Genomic DNA, 16,608 nt, shown 5'->3' with positions numbered 1-16,608 from the left:
AGAGAATCCTTGGATTTTACAGACGGTTCCTCCCTGGACGCGGGAGGCTCCCTTCTCCTGCAACTGCCCCTCCTGGGCCGCCCCGGCCGCGAGAGCGGAGCTCCCGACGCTCCGGTGGGTCGGTGCCGGGAGCCCCTCGGCTGCTCTGAGGACAGGCGGCCACTGCCGGCAGGACGGCCTGTCCCGCGCCCCCGACGGGGCTGCGATGCCGCTCCGCCAAGTGTAACAAATCAGTGAGCAGCCGCGAGCCGCACCCCAAACCCGCAGGCCGGCTTGCGCACCGCATTCAACAGCTGTGACCTCTGCTCATCAATGGCCATTCACACGCTGCCTATTGATCCCGGGCACAAAAAGGCACAGCTGAACTCATTAAAATATATTTGTCACGGAGCCGCGGTTTCCATCTTGACCCTCCTCCTCTTGTCCCCGCCCTCCGTTCCCTCGAGCCCTCTCACTTGCCGGGTTCTGTGGGCCGGCACGTCCGGGGGGCCGTCGGGCTGGCGGGCGCCCGGCCGACGCACGGTCCCGTCCTCGATCTGGGTGTCGGCGGTGCCCCCACGTTGGCAGCCTTGAGGTCCTGTCGTCGCGCATTGGGGTGCGGGGGGGAGGGCTGTGAGGAGGGGCCGATGTCTGCCGGGCCGATGTCCTTCCTTCCTGGTGTCTGGCCGCCAGGGGACCCCGGGGTGTCATGTGCGTGGACAGGGAGCTCAGAACACGTGGACACCGGGTGGCAAAAATGCACGGAGGTCAGTGGAAGTGGCAACAATAAGCCCGTTTCTTTCCGAACCCGTTACGCGAAAGCTTTTCAAACGTGTCCCAAAGCAAAGACAGAAGCGTAGTGAACTCTGTCAGCAGAGTCAGGAATTGGCCGCGTCCCGGTCCTCGTGCTCAGCTGTGTCCCCACAAGGATTTGAGGGGCACGTTTTACGACTGGTCCCTACATATAATTTCATCCGCTTGTCCCATGCCTCTGACGACACCACGATACCGTTACCTCAGCGACCACTCTTAAGAATAATTTCCCGATTTCATCCAAGGCCTGCTTTCCCCTGGTGTTCGGCAAGGGTCCTCGTGCTGGATGTGTTCTGGATGACTCTGAACTCACCCCACACAGAGCGTGTGGGCGACGTGTCTCTTCGTCTGGGATGCTTCCTACCCCTTTCAGAAATAACATTTCTGTTGAAGAAACTTGGTTATTTTTCCTGGTTATTTTTCTCCATTCCGGACGTCGCTGATGCATCTTTGTGGTGTTTCCTTGTCTTCTCTGCTTCCTCTGTAGATTGGCGTTTAGATGCACGCTCAGGTGGCAAGATCGGGGCTCTCTATCTGTTTGGCAGGAGCCCTTCCAGGGGGAGCCCTCCCCTCCCTCTTGCTCTAGGCCAGGACGTTAGGCTGAGGGTCCTCGACTTCCAAGCTCAGGAAAATCCACAAGGGGGGGGGGTTTCTGGAGAAGGCACAAGTTCGACACAACTACCACGCTAGGCCGACGTTTTCTGATGTGGGAGGCCCATCAGCCGTGGCCCGAGATCCACAAACATCCTCCCTGTTTCCATCTCCGAAAGATTTCCCTCTTTGTACACGACCCCTTCCCCGCGGCCCGGCCGCTGGCTTTTCTTTCCGCTGTAGAGAGAGGCGGGAATCTCTCTCTGTCTTAGTTTATCATTCTAAAGACACAGTTATTTGTTTATTTGTACCTATTTTCACTGGGTACGGCTGACGTGCAGTATTGTGTTCTCTTCAGGGCACAACACGGTGTTTGAAGCCTCCTCTGTGTTGAGCAGTCATGTCGATGTGTCCTGTTCTCCCACCCTCTCTCTGTCTGGCTCTCATCCCCGTGGCTGCCACCACCAGGGCCACGAGGAGCCGTAGTGGCCAAATCCAACAGGGTCTCGGCTGCCATTGGTTTTGATCCATTTTCTCTCTTTTGAAACTCTCCTTTCTTGGAGAGTTTCCGTGACATCCTCTCTGTGATTGTTCTAAATGCTCTTTCTCCGAATGGGTCTTAATGTTGGCGTTTCCCCAATTCCGTCCTTGATCGCCTCCCCTTATAGCTACACATTCGTCCTGGGCTGTCCCGTTCAGTCCTGAGCTGCTAACTGAGAAGTATATGCCGGTGGTTCCTGACTTCATATTTCTGCCCCAGGTCTCCCTCTCCAGGTGTGGGTGTCTTCAAGAGTGCTGGGTACTGGGGCGCCTGGGTGGCTCAGTCGATTAGGCGTCCGACTTCGGCTCGGGTCATGATCTCACACTCTGTGAGTTCGAGCCCCGTGTCGGGCTCTGTGCTGACAGCTCCGAGCCTGGAGCCTGCTTCAGATTCTGTGTCTCCCCTTCTCTCTGCCCCTCCCCTGCTCACTCACTGTCTCTCTATCTCTCTCAAAAATAAATAAACATTAAAAAAAAAAAAAGAGTGCTGGGTATTGCTGCTCAGATAACACAAGATGTCTCGAACTTAAAATGCCCTTTTCTGGACTCACCGACTTCCCCGCCCGGCCCTGCTCACCTTGAATGAGCGTGCATCAGTATTTCGGTCATGGCTAGCCTTGCAACCCTTGCAAAAGAGCAAACACAGAGCTGCCCGGTAGCAGAAAGCCTGGCCCCTGGGCCTATCCTCCAGGACGTGTGCCCAGGGGAGACCATGTACAGGCTGGCCAGGGTGTGCAGATCACCTGGGCTCGGGGACACCCCAGCTCCACCCCCGGCCGGGGCGCGGCATAGAGGAGGAAATGTCAGAAGAGGACAGCGTGCGGCACGCCCAAGCGCTCTCCCCGTGTGCAAAGGGGGGCGCGCCGTGGACCGAGACCGGGAGGTGTGTGCAAAACTCCTCCAGGGGCTTTGGGACCCGACTTTGGGACTCTGTTTTGCCCGTGTCTCACCTGGAGTTTGGCCTAGCAATGCTGCTAAAGCTTTGCCCAATACTGTCTCCTTTTTGTGGTGAAAACCTGAGACCCTGTGAAAATAGAGATTTGATGAAATACTAGAGACTGAAAGATGCTCGGTGAACTAACACTTTCCTGAGACTACGAGCCACGTTTCCGTAAACCTTCATCACAGGAAAATCTGTAGTTGAAAATCATAAAATCTTACGGAGAAAATAGAGTTAGGGTCTAAGGTTAAATGTGGCCTATGGAAGTCCTTATATATATATTTTTTAATCTTTTTGCCCTTACGGTTCAGTGAAATAAATCACAGCGGTGTCTGTATCAGTATCTCATTGATGCTGCAAAAAATAACCACTGGGATAGAAGAGCACAGATTTATTCTTACACTTCTGGAGGCTGGAAGTCCACACTCGGTCTCAGAGGGTCAGCATCAGGGTGTTTCCTGGGCTCGTTCCTTCCGGAAGCCCGAGGGGAGATCTGCTTCCTTGCCTTTCCAGCTGCCAGAGGAGCCTGCGACTTGAGACCACGGCCCCCTCTGCGGTACACGCACAGTCATGTGTGTACCCGTGGACATGCATGCAGGTGTGTGCTCGTGGACGTGTGTACATGCTTGTGCATGCACACGTACATGCACGCACACAAGTCTGCGTGTGTTCACATGTATGTGTGTATATGGTGCACACACATGTCCAGGCACATGTGTACGTGTGCACATATAGGAACCTGTGTGCATGTGCACACGAGAGTCTGCATGCATACACATACACACGTGTGTGCTCCTGCGTGCGCACACGTGCTGCTCTGGGGTGTGTCTGTCTCACAGGGATAGGCTTGGGACAGTCATATGATGCCCCAGACCTCCTGACGCCCCCCGTCTGACCCCGCAGGCAGCGTCCTTTCTGCCTCCAGATTCCTTCATCCCATTTTGAATTCTGTTCTCATCCTTCTCCCGGATCGCATGTCTGTACGCTAACTATGGACGGCAGGCAGCTTCCCCGGGGAGCCCCTCTGTTCCCATGGAAATCAGGGTCTGTAAGCAGATAACTGGAGGGGCGTCGGGGGACTCCTCACATAAACCCGTCCAAGTGCACGTTCCCTGCAGCCCCAGGACCGTTTGTCAGTGTGATCCGTGCTGGGGTGACCCCACATGCTGTTCTGGGCCCTCCTAATTACAAAATCAGGTCAGCCTCACACCTGCTCCGGTGAGCTAAAAGCAAGTGAACAAACGCCCTGAACGAAAACCGAATCACTCAATGACACTGCTTTTATTTATGTATTTATGTATTTATTTGCTTGTTAATGTTTACTTATTTTTGAGAGACACAGAGACAGAGCGTGAGTGGGGCAGGGGCAGAGAGAGAGGGAGACACAGAATCTGAAGCGGGCTCCAGGCTCTGAGCTCTCAGCACAGAGCCCGACACGGGGCTCGAACCCACGAACCATGAGATCACGTCCTGAGCCGAAGTCGGATGCTCAACTGACTGAGCCCTGCCGGTGCCCCTGCTGTAACTTCTGAGCCCCCAGGTGCCCCCCCCCCCCGCCCCCCAACAACACTGCTTTTAGAATAGATGTGTCTGTTCTCTCTCCTTACTATAGGGATGGGAGGTGAGGCTGGAAATACTTGTTAATTTAGGACCTGGTGTGGCCCACATGGCCCGCGCGGCCTGCGTGGAGTCCAGGCTGGCGGCCCGCAGGGCCGTCCGGTCTCTTCTGTCCGTGGCACACGTCACTGTCAGGGCATCGTCTCCAGAAGTGGTTTCCTTGGTCTCTGCTGGGAAAACAGCACAACACATCGTAACAAAACCGGAATCAGTGCCTTTGGAAGCGGGTAGTTGTTCGGTGCTCAGCGGTGACAGGAGGTCAGCGTGTCTGGCCGTCCAGGGTGTGTCTGTCAGGGCGGGGAATCGGGGTCTGGAACCCGCTCTGGGGGTCGTGCAGGCAAGAACGGGACGAGCTGTGCCTTCGCCCCGTCCCCTCCCTCAGGGTCTTGGGCCGCGTGGCCTTTTGGAAGCCCCACGTCAGTCAGAGAAACAGACCAACGGGCCACGTGGTGCAGGGGGTCCCGTGAGGAACGGAAGAGCCTGACGGGCTGGCGGGTGTGCAGATTCCACAGCTGGCCGGAGGCTCCGGGAGGGTCTCCGTGGGACACATTCGTGACAGGATTCCTTGTTCCCAGGAAACCTCCGGTTTTACTCCTAAAGCCTGCAGCTGTTGGATGGGACCCCCAGCCACCGAGGACCGTCGGCCGTGCTCAGTCACCACATCCGTGGACACCTTTGCAGCAACACCTGGGCCGGTGTTGGCCAGACAACTGGGCGCCATGACCCGGCCAGGCGGACACACGAGTCTAACCGTGATGCTCACTCAGGGAGTCTCTTTTAACGGCTAGCACGAGGAGCATGGGGTCTGACGAGCGCCACGCGTGGAGGCTGGCCGGGGTGGCCGACTTTATGTGCCCACTTGGTGGGGCCGCAGCACCGAGATATGTGGTTAAATGTAACTGTGGATGTTGCTTAGAAGGTGATTTTAGGATGAGACGTAAACCAGCAGAAGGGGTCACACAGATCATCCTCTGCACGCGGTGGGCCTCGTCGAATCAGCCGAAGGCCACGGGGAGGGAAGTCTGAGGCGCCCGGGGACGGGGATTCTCCCAGCGGCGGCTCCCCTAGACCTCTCTGCCTCTCTCCCTAAAGACACACACACGTGTGCACGCGCGCACACACACACAGCACACACACCCTTGCTGTGTCTTTCTGGAAGGCCCTGAGAGCGGGGCGCCCGTTCACCCCCAACCCACCCGCCCCCGTGAGGGTGGAGCTGCCCTCACGCTGCTCGCAGGCTCCTCACTCGTCCCTCCCAGCACCTGGCAGGCAGGCACTGGTGCCATCATGTTACAGGTGAGACAGCAGAGGTAAGGCGGTAATGTGTCCCCAGGCGGCCAGCAGCTCCCCTGGGTGACATCTGTGTGCAGAGTGCCCGCCAAGCATGGTCTAGGTCTGGCGGCCTGGGGCACAAACCATTTGTCTCTCTCTGTCCAGGGCTGGAGACGGGGCCTGCCTGTGGCAAGCGGTGTCTGGACCTAAGGTGGGGCCTCTGCTTCCCCCCCCCGTCCCTAGGCCCAGGGCAGCGGGAGAAGGCGGGCGAGACGTGCTTCCGGAGGCCCGGAGCCCGCTCCTCACTGCCCTGAGCACAGGTGCACACGCTCCCGGGACGCGACTTCAGTTCACCTGTCCGCCTGCTGTGTGTGTTTATCGTGCATGCCCCCTGGTCTAAGGGGACACTTTCCATGACCTGCAGTCTTGAGGTGCCGCCTTCCCCGGCGCCCCTGTGGCCAATGGGTTCTTCCCACCTCCCCGTGCAGGCCCAGGGGTCACAGGCTTCCTGTCCCGAGCCCACGGTGTCCCCAGGGCACAGGCCGCACCTCTTGGGCCAGCGTGGGGTGGCTGCCGCAGGGTGGACCCGCTGGCCGTGCGCACCCAGACTTGGGCTCCGGAAGCCCTGTCCCTGGTTCCCCGGTTCCCTGCCCCCACCGCACGTCTCGCACAGGCTGGGCTGCAGGGGAGAGCCCGTGGTCCCCACCTGCCCCCCGGTCCCGTGGCCCCAGGTCCAGCCACGGCCCACTCCCTTCTGGCCACGAAGGGCCTGGAACCCCCGTGGCTGTGGTGCTTGTCCCCTGCTTCCTCGACCTGCACGGTGTTGTTTTCTTCACGTCTCACGCTCGAATCCCGGCAGACTGAGTTCCCGATTCGGTTCTGGAACTCCGAGGTGGAGTGACCGGGCCCCTCCACGGGCAGAGAGAAATGGTGGCCGTGTGGAGCGAGCTGTGCGGCCCGGGCGAGGCCTGCGTGGACGAACGTGGCGGATGTAGCCAGGTGCGTGCGTGAGCACAGGACCCGGCGGGGCCAGTGACGGTCACGGTGATCGTCTGTGCTGACAGATGCTATCTGGCTGTCACCACGTTGGCCACACCCCTCCAGGGCAGGCGGCGAGGCCACGTGACGGCCCACTGATGGATTGTCACCAAAAGCAGCGGAGCCACATCAAGAGCCCGCGTCGGGAAGCTAGCGCGTCTGCCCCGCTCGCTCCTGCTGTGGTGGCCTGGAGCGCAGGAGGCACAGATGGGAGAACCCACGGAGCCCGATGCAGGGCAGGTGCGTGGCCCTCGCTTCACCGATAATACCCGGAGGCCACGTGCCAGCCACCGGACCCCTCTGCGGTCGTTTCCACGTGGTCGCCGGTGTTCCTCTCCTCAGCATCGGGCACCAAACGCACGGGAGCCTGGTGGCCACGCCGGCGTGTGTGCTCGTCCCCTCTGAGACCCGGTGCCGTGAGCTCTGGGTCCTTGTCGGCCCTCCGTCCCTGAGGTGCAGACCCGACTCTTCCAAAACGAAGTTGCCGCTCCCTGGACGTCGCCTGCCCCTGCCACGGCGTGCACCCTCGGCCCCGTCAGGGCTCCCGCGCGTGGAGCCCGCCACCCCGGGGGCCTTGCTCTGGGCGTGAACAGGCACCTTGCGTGCGGCTCGCCCATCCGGTGCTCCCGCTGCTCCGAGCGGGTCCACGGGAAGGGCGGAGGGGAGCCTCCGGCTGCTTTTGAACCCCAGCCCTCACCCCCTGCCCCCTCCTCACCCATGTTCTCCCCACACTTGGAAACGGGTTGTTTCACAGGTGCAGGGCTTCCCGATAGTATTAGAAGCCTGTCATCCAATTTGCTAGCTCTGCTCCTAAACCGTTCGAGAAGATAACACAGATTTACTCTTCTGGTAGGATCCGAGCTAGTTGGGGGTCAGAGAGCACCTTTTGAGACGGTCTTGCCTTTTCGAGCTTGAGAAACAGATGATGAACGGTAGTGTGTTAACCAAATCCTGCAGAGCCACGCCGAGCCCGGAACAGGACAACGTACTGGGATGAGACGGACGAAGCGCCGGGGCTGTTGTCTGCTGGTCACCGGGGAGCACGCGCAGGAGAGTGTGCGGAATCTTGCCGTTTCATACGTCGTATGGAGCACCTTGGAACGGGTGGGCTGCGTGCAGCGGTGAGAGACCGCTGTGCTCACGGCGGGCAGGACCGAGGAGGAGACACTCCGTTCTGGTCTAGAGCCGAGCCGTGGGGTTCAGGAAGTACTTCCTGTGAAGGGAGGTGGGGATCCTGCCCAGCTGTGGCCGGTCCCCCTGCAGGGGACCCCCGGGGTCCTGCATTTGGTAACTTGTCTGTTTCTCCTTTTTCCTCAGAGAACAAGAGAGAGACAACAAGACCATGAAACCGTTCAGATGATGACGTTCACCAAGAGTTGGCATCACTGGCCGGAGAAGGTCTCAGGAACTCACCTGCCCCCCGAGGCCACTGTCCCCCCTACCACCCCCGCCACTCCGTGAGAGGCCCCGAGCGGCCCCGCAACCCCGCCCCCGACGTGATTCCTGACCAGGCATCTTATTTCCCGGTAGCCGGCAGGAAAAGCCGGCTGACCCTCTCCGCTCCCCCTTTAGTGACCGTGCCGCCGCCGCCGCATCCGAGCTGGGCTCGCGACATCTCCTGTCCACTTCCGCGTCGCCAGTAGAGGTCTGCCAGGCAGAAATGGGCAACGATACTACCTTTCTGCGAACTTCCCACGTGGTCCCGGCGATCCGCGGCGTCCCGGGAGAGGACCTGCCGGAGGCCGCAGCGGGGCCTCCACTTTGGACACCGTCTCCTTCCCCGTGTGTCACGTTTCCCGCAAGCACGCGCTAGCGAACGCGTGAAGGAGGGATCCTGTACAGAGCGAGGACCCAAGGTGGAGAAACAGCTTCCCGAAGACGCGTGTTGTGCTGAGTTCCGACGCCAGACCCTCGGCCCACCGGCATCCTGGCCGCTTTCTGTTCTAGAAAAGTCCATGACTGTGAGTTGGCTCAGGTAAGAATTTGGCATCCTCTGGATTATCGGGACATAAAGATGAGGAAGCCCGGAGGACTGACGTTAGGACCGGTCGCTCTGTAGACAGAACTCACTCTTCACAGCGGCAGCTCGGGGTTCTCAGGGGGCCTGAGGACTGGACGCTTCGTCACCGGCCTCTTCCCACACGTCAGCGCTTCCCCTCCCTCCGACGTTTGATGTTTCCAAGGTGCCAGCCGGACCTTATACATTCCTCCAGTTGGCCGACCGCAGGGGCAGCAGGCAGCAACCCAACACACAACAACACACCGCACCTTACCACACCTCACCGCATCTCATACAACGTGCTCCACTCCACCTCACCGCGGCTCAACACGACACCTCACAACACCACACGGCGCCTCGCCACGCCTCACACGTCTCGCCACACCGCACAGCACCTCAACACACAGCACCTCACCACGCCTCGCACGACACGCTCCGCTTCACACCTCAACGCGACACCTCACAACACCACACACGCCTCGCCACGCAACGCCTTACCACACCTCACCGCACCTCAACACACACACCTTACCGCATCTCACGGCATTTCACCACACCTCACCATACATCACTACGCCTCACCACACGACACCTCGCCACATAGCACCTCGCCCACCTCACCACACCTCACGCGACATCCTCCAGCACATCTCAACACCACACCTCACGACACCATGCGACACCTTACCACCCCTCACAATGCCACAGCTCAACACACAACATCCGGCCACACCTCAGACGACGTAGTGTACCTCACCACACCTTACCGCACGACACCTCACAACGCCACCCACCTCACCACACCTCACCGCACCTCAAACAATTTACTACGCTTCACCACATCTCGACACACGACACCGCACAACGCCTCACCACGCATCACCACGTAATACCTCACCACACCTGAAACAACAGACTACACTTCACCACACCTCAACACAACACCTCACCACACAACACCTCACCACACGTCACCACGCAACGCCTTATTACCGCGCGGTGCCTCACCACACGACACATCACCGTACAGCAGCATCTCACCACATCTCAAGACACGATACCTCGCCCACCTCACCACAGCCCGTCACCCAACAGCACACAACACCTCAGAACGCATGACCTTACAACACCTCACTGCGCGACACCTCACCAAACCTCCAACGACACACCGCACCTCACAACACACCGCACGCCACACTACATCTCGCGGCGCATCGTACCACACCCGTGAGATGACGCCGTACGAGACCTCGCTACGCTCACAACGGCACGGCACAGCACGCCGCACAGCACGTCAGCCCCCGCCCCGTGCCTCTCCCGACCCCAGCCCAGCGGTGCCCCGCCTGAGTGTACAAGCTGGGACCGCCGGGGTTCCCCCGGAGGAGTGATGGCAACCTGCCCAGCTGGAGGGAGAAACAAATGTTTGTTTGGACAATTTGCATCCGCTCCTTCATTCTCCTTCTTCAAACCGGATAGAAGAGAGCTCTGTATAATATACACAGAAACTCCTGTTACTGGTGAGATCTTAAATATTTATACCGCGTACAAACAATGCCAAGGAATTCCCTCCACGCCATATATTGACTCGATAAACATGGGGCCATTAGGTAGCGTTTGTCTTATTTATACGTGACAAGTTATTGATTACAGTGGAGTGAAATCTGAAGGCCAAGATCGCAAGATCAAGATTTTTATATACAACATGCAGTTGGGTTTGGCGACCACGATAAGCTGGGAGGTTGACGTGCCGCACAGCTAATCTCCGAGGCCACAGATGTGCAGACCCGGGGAGCCTGGGCCTCCTTGTGTGGCTGGAGGTGGAGCAGCCCAGCCTCGCTCGAGTGGGGGCGGGGGGAGCATCCTGTTCCGCTAACACGGCGGCGGGACCCACCCCCAGCACCCGGGACGCCCGGGGTCCTGAAGCACCTCCCGCGTGTCCCCCGTCGGTGACTTTCTGGATTCGTCACAGAAAGGTGAATCGGGCGGGATGGTTGTTACCCCTCTTTTCTGCTCCGCACCCCGCCCCGGCCAGCTCTGGGCCCTCAGCGCCGTTTCCCTTCCGAATGCTGCTATCGTTGAGAATAATAGGAAAGCAAACACAGCGTGGCTTTTTTCCACAAAAGAGTGTAGACATTTCAGAAGAACATGTTTCATTTTATTATTATTTATCTCTGGGAATAAAGAATACCTCCAATAAGCCAAGAGAAAACACAAAGACCAAATTCCCTCCCACTCTCTAGTCCAGCCTCTAAAACGGTCTTCCTCAGGCCTCCTCCAGCTTCTTAGATTCTGGGTGACCGAGTTTTCAGGCCGTTTGGGTTCAGTTTCCAGGGAAGGTCAGACAGAGCCCTTGTACAGTAGGTTCTGGAGAAACGTGAACCGACGGGGGTAAAACGTCTCAGTGAACAGCAGAGGGGCAGGAGGGAATCAGCACACGTGGACACAGGAGCCCGGTCAGAACCGTCGGCGACAGCCGGCCCCCCTCTGACCTTGCTCACTGAACACGCCGACTTTGACATTCCAGCTGGGACAGAAGTGTGTGCGGGGGACATCGTTCATGACCGCACCTCTGCATCCTCGGTGCCCTTCGGTCCCGTCCGGCGGGGTTCGGTGAGGCCCAAAGGGTGAGGGGCTGGCCCACGCCTCGCCGGCCACCATCTGACCCGCGCGCTCTGCCGCTGGCCCACGCCTCCCTGGCCACCCTGTGCGCGTGTCTCCCAGCTCCACGCCGAGCGTGGCCTTAAACGGTCTGCGAGGCATCATTTCCACCTGGGAAACTGGGCACTGGTCTGAATCAGGGCCCTGTCTTCTTTCCAGACAGCGGACTGTGAACATTTACTAGCTCGTCACTGCATCTGACCGTCTATCTTCCCAACCATGGAGCCACTTTCTCCGCCAACCCTCCATTTAATCCAGCCCTGACGGTGAGATGGAGCCACTCGAAAATGATCAGGAGAGGCGGGGAATTAGGCCGAGCAAGAACCGACTGACGGGGACGCGGGCGGAGGGCTCCGAGAGCAGAATCTGACTGGATTTTGGTGACTTTTCCTTCTCCGTTTATTCACAGCCGTCTCATCCACACCCAGGTCTTTTTCTGTGACTTTTCCCTGCACTCTTTTCAAAGCACTCGGCTTAGATTTTGTGGACACGATGACTCTATCTTCATGCACGGATTGGATCGGGAAGAGGCTCACCTAATGGAATCATGCAGTTAACCCTAGCGAGTCCGACGAACAAGTGTCTGCGCTCTCGTGTGCGCAGAGCTGGGCCAGTGGGGGCACAGCGCGTGTCCCCTCAGGAGCGGGAGGCCTGCCGGACTCCGGGACACGGGCGAGAAAGCCTCTGTTGCGTTCAGTGACCGCCACCTGCCTCCGGGCTCTCCGCCGCCTCCCTGGGGTCTCTTGGAACCTTTTCTTAGGTCGGGGAGAACCCCACTCCCCTGAGCCTCAGCCTACCAAGCCTCACGCTTTTCTCCAAAGCTCGCAGGTTGACGGGAGGGGGGTGTGTGAGTGTGAGGCCGAGGCCGCAGCCCCGGGGCGGCCGAGAGCGCCTGCCTGCACGCCCCAATTTCAGAAAGAGTTTCCGCTGACTGAGGAGCCCCGTTTGCCCCTTGGGCAGGGACAAGGGACCCGCGTTGGGCCGGTTGGAAAGGCTCTTCTGGCCTTGGACTCTAAAGCTGAATGAAACCAGGAAAGAAGAATAAAGTCTCGAGTGGATTTATTCTAACGTCAAGGCCCCCTCAGTGTGGGCTCAGAGCAAGTACGGGGGGGCCCGGGCCACAATGCTGAAATCCTGGAAACTTACAAACTGAGTTAACAAGCTGGTAAATAAAATATTTCTGCCTTTCTACATTGAAAACTAGAGATTTGCAAGGAAAATTTAAAAAATGTATAAAATTATGTTTATTTGATAAAAATTGTAAAAATAACAGAGACAGCTTAATTCAATTATTATTGTGCCTGTTTGGGTATCCTCTTGGTGGGTTGTTAACGTTTACATTATATGAAACTAGAGGTGTACAGAATTCATAAAGTTTTACATAGTCTGCAAAAGCTATGTTGTTAAAAAATCACGATTTTCCTGTTATTTATGTTCTATTGCCCTTAAAGGTCTAATTTACATCACAAAATAAATTAAATATAAAGAAACAATAAGTTAAAAAAATTTGTCCTAAAATATGTATTTCTTTGAAATATTCAGGATTCTATTGTAAGAATAGAAAAATGCAAATTAATCATATTTAATTAATATCAAAATTTTGATTCAAATTTAACTAAAGCCAAATCTAAATTTAATTTTTAAAAATTTCAATTAGATCTTACCAAACATTTTGTAAAATCAAACTTCATACTTAGCCACCTAGAACTGTCCATCTAGTGGCCAAAGAGTTGGTATCACGCTTCAGCCGTGTGTTGACCGAGAACTTCCAATTTACCGAATTGTTTATACTGTATCCCGTTCCTTGCTGCCCGGGCCATTGTAGCCAACACTGAACCAATTCCCGAGTTCCAGGCGCAGAATCCAAAAGAACGAGGAGCTGGATTCTTGGTGCTGTAGACAAATAACACTGTGCCCTGCGAGGCTCTCCTGTATTTGGGAGATGGAGAGAACAGACCTAACATGTTAATTTTTCTTCTTTCTTACCTGAGTTTTTCTGCTGCTTCAATTAGTACTTCCCCAACTACCTGCCATGAAAACCAGAGTTTTCAAAATTTTATTTTCTATTTGTTATCCCCTTTTGAAAAGTGCAATAAAAATGAGTTCCTCCAAAAATGAAATGAAAAAAGACAGAAAACACCAGCTCCTGTCTTTTGTCGGCTTCGACAGACATGAAATTGCCTTTTCAAACGTCCTTAGCTATTCCCAAGGGCCTGCCCTCAGTTTCTCTGCTTCTCTGTCATGGTCCAGTGGGCAGTGTCCACCCTGTGGCAGGACACAGCTGCCTTCGTGCTGGCCGTGGGGCCTCAAGCTTGTTTGTGAAGGGAACAGGTATCTAGGGCTTAGGTTGGGCCGGACTTGACCCTCGGTGGCACAGGTGGCCACGTTTATTCCACACAGGTACGCGTCATCCTGGGTTCCTGACATGCCGGCACCCCGGATATCTGTGGGGTCTCCCTTCCCCTTTCTAGTCCTTGGCCACCGGACTGTGTTCTCAGAAGCTCACTTTCTGTTGAAGAGCTCTGCTCTGGCACACGGAATCACACCCAAAATGGGCCCAATACTGGGTGTGGGGGACATACTGCTTGTTCTCGGCGGGGCAGCCCTGTGCGAGGCTGGCCTCATGGAGAGATCCCGTGGTCTTTCTGTGCTGCCTGTTGGTGCTTCTCAAGGCAAGAGGGATGTCCTCTCTGAGCTGACTTCTCTGGTTGTCTGTCCCCTTCCTGGGAAGTGAGGCCTGTGTCCCTTCCCAGGGCAGATCATTCCAAGCTGATGGTTTCATGTCATTTTCGTTGACGAATCTCCTTGAGAAAGGCGGCTTGTTGCCTGCACAATAGTTCAAAGTGAAAAAGCCAGTATTTGCAGTTACTTTTTGTAAAACACTTTTTTCATGTAAAAGAGTGGGGGCGCCTGGGTGGCTCAGCTGGTTAAGCGTCCGACTTCAGCTCGGTCATGATCTCGAGGTTTGTGGGTTTGAGCCCCGCATCGGGCTGTGTGCTGACAGCTCGGAGCCTGGAGCTGCTTCGGATTCTGTGCCTGCCTCTCTCTCTGCCCCTTCCCCGCTCATGCTCTCTCTGTCACTCTCAGAAAGAGATAAACATTAAAAAAAAAAAAAAAAGAGTGTATACAAATGTACCTGTGCCTTTTGGGGAGTGGGCACTCTTGTTTTCAGGACATGGGCTGCGCAGGCTGCATTTGCACGAAAATATCGGGAGTGGCCCGTGCCGTTGATGGGTTTGGAGAGTAGGACGTCCACGGCCCTGCATGGAAAACGCAGGCTTCCTCTTTGCTTGGCGTGATGTCTGGAGTCCCACTTGCTTAACTCCCAGCGGAGGTGACGGTTTCCACGTGGTGTGGAACTGAAGACGGCGTGCTGTGCACTCAGCAGCTGGCTGGGGCCGTGAGAACCCCGGCGGCAGGGTGCTGGCCAGGAAGGGTTTCTGCACGTGCATTCGTCTCCTCTGGCTGGGCAGCAGGGGCAGAGGCGGTGAGGAGGGGACCTACGATTCCAGCACGCGGTCCCTCCATCTCTGAGTACGAGGCCACCTGAGCACCAGCCACGGGCTTCCTTCTGCACACGTTGCTCCAGTCCCCCCTCGGGCCCTTGCGGCAGCCAGCCAGGGTGTGACGGGGCGTTCCTGCCCCTCAGCCCTACAAGAGGTGGCCGTAAAGAACAGAGAGATGGTGTCTCTGCTTCTTCCTCTTTTCGTATTTACTAGTAGAAAAATGGAGATTTACGTAAAATAAAAGAAGCATTTCTTCTCAGAACCGGGAAAAAAAATCCCCAGATGACATTGCCCAGATGTGCAAGCACCCATCACATGCTTTAAGCCTGCTACCTGGTATATTTCCTGGAAATAAAGCTTGAGATTTGGTGTCAGGCAGACCTGGCTGGAACCCTGCAGCTTTTCAGAGCCGGTGCCGTGTTCTTAGGGGACCGCTCGTCTCGAGTCCTTGGCCCAGGCCGCCGCGCAGCGGTTGGGGCGGTGGGTCTCGGCCCCGCGGGTGAGCTAAGTGACCGTAGGCGGGCCACTTCCTGCGGGTTTGCCTCTGCGGCGTGGGGTGGTCCTACCACAGAGTGTTTGGGAGGGTTCTATACAGAGACGTGTGTGGAATGTGACCCCAACCCATCATCAGGGGCCATTAGTCCCTTTGTGGTGATGGGGAAGCAACAAGCACACAGCATTCACTCAATAAATTCTTTTCCTTTCTCTCCAACTTGGTTAAACACCTGGTTTACAGGCCCTGATGCTCTCAAAAGTGACCTCTGATATTTATAACCTACAGATACCTCTTGGTTTTCCCTCATTCAAGTTTATGTAGAAAGTCATTTTTTTTAAATGTTTATTTATTTTTGAGACAGAGAGAGACAGAGCATGAGCATGGGAGGGGCAGAGAGATGGGGAGACACAGAATCCGAAGCAGCCTCCAGGCTCCGAGCGGTCAGCACAGAACCCGACACGGGGCTCGAGCTCACAGACCAGGAGATCATGACCTGAGCTGAAGTCGGACGCTCAACTGACTGAGCCACTCAGGCGCCCCAGAAAGTCATTCTTAAATTATTTTAATAAACGATTATTGCACACCAGGTCACTCCGCCCCTGGAGTCCCTCCTGCGGGACCTGGCCTCTCGCAGGGACCTGCCGAGTGGCTGTGCTGCCAGGAGCACGGGAACCGTGAGCGGTGAGATCAGGGGTAACAGCCAAGGGGTGAGGCCAGAAGCTGCCTCCTTACGGGAGCTCTAGCGGCTGAAACATGAACGGTTCTGGAAGCTTTATGCTCCCTGATGTTTTTATGGGTTAATAAAGTAAATATCTCCTTTCAAAAAAGGATGTGTTTAGGAAGCTAAACTGTTCTCTTTTTTGAAATGAGTGATCTATTTTACAGAGCTTAAAAGTATGTCCAGCCCGCCTGCCGTAAATCCTTCCCTGGCTGTAATGGATAATGTAAGCAACGTGGCCGCCGGTTAAACAGTTCCCGGGGTGGCAGAGCCTGGCTGTTTGAAACGCCTCTGCATTCTAAACAGAAACAGATGTGTGAGCCCCAGAGCTGCGCAGAAGTCATTCTTCAAACAGTAGATTAAAACATCTGTCAGGGGAGCCTGGAGGGGCCCGCGGCAGCCGCTGCAGCTGGACCTGCCAATCACTGGCTTCCAGGGGGC

At 56.4% G+C, this 16,608-nt stretch overlaps 1 long non-coding RNA gene across 1 annotated transcript; it reads right to left on the bottom strand.

Moving 5' to 3' along the window:
• Positions 1 to 12,673: 12,673 nt before the first annotated feature.
• Positions 12,674 to 14,751, bottom strand: LOC128777813 (uncharacterized). The gene is made up of 2 exons (XR_008423134.1): positions 14,584 to 14,751; positions 12,674 to 14,273 (listed from the first exon to the last, which is right to left on the bottom strand). It is a non-coding gene; the product is annotated as an uncharacterized LOC128777813 (long non-coding RNA).
• Between the last annotated feature and the right edge of the window lie 1,857 nt (positions 14,752 to 16,608).

The sequence above is a fragment of the Panthera pardus genome, unplaced genomic scaffold (assembly GCF_024362965.1).
Source record: "Panthera pardus isolate Hobbes unplaced genomic scaffold, ASM2436296v1 HiC_scaffold_17, whole genome shotgun sequence".
Lineage (NCBI taxonomy): Eukaryota > Metazoa > Chordata > Mammalia > Carnivora > Felidae > Panthera > Panthera pardus.
This window is presented reverse-complemented; position numbering and strand designations above follow the sequence as displayed.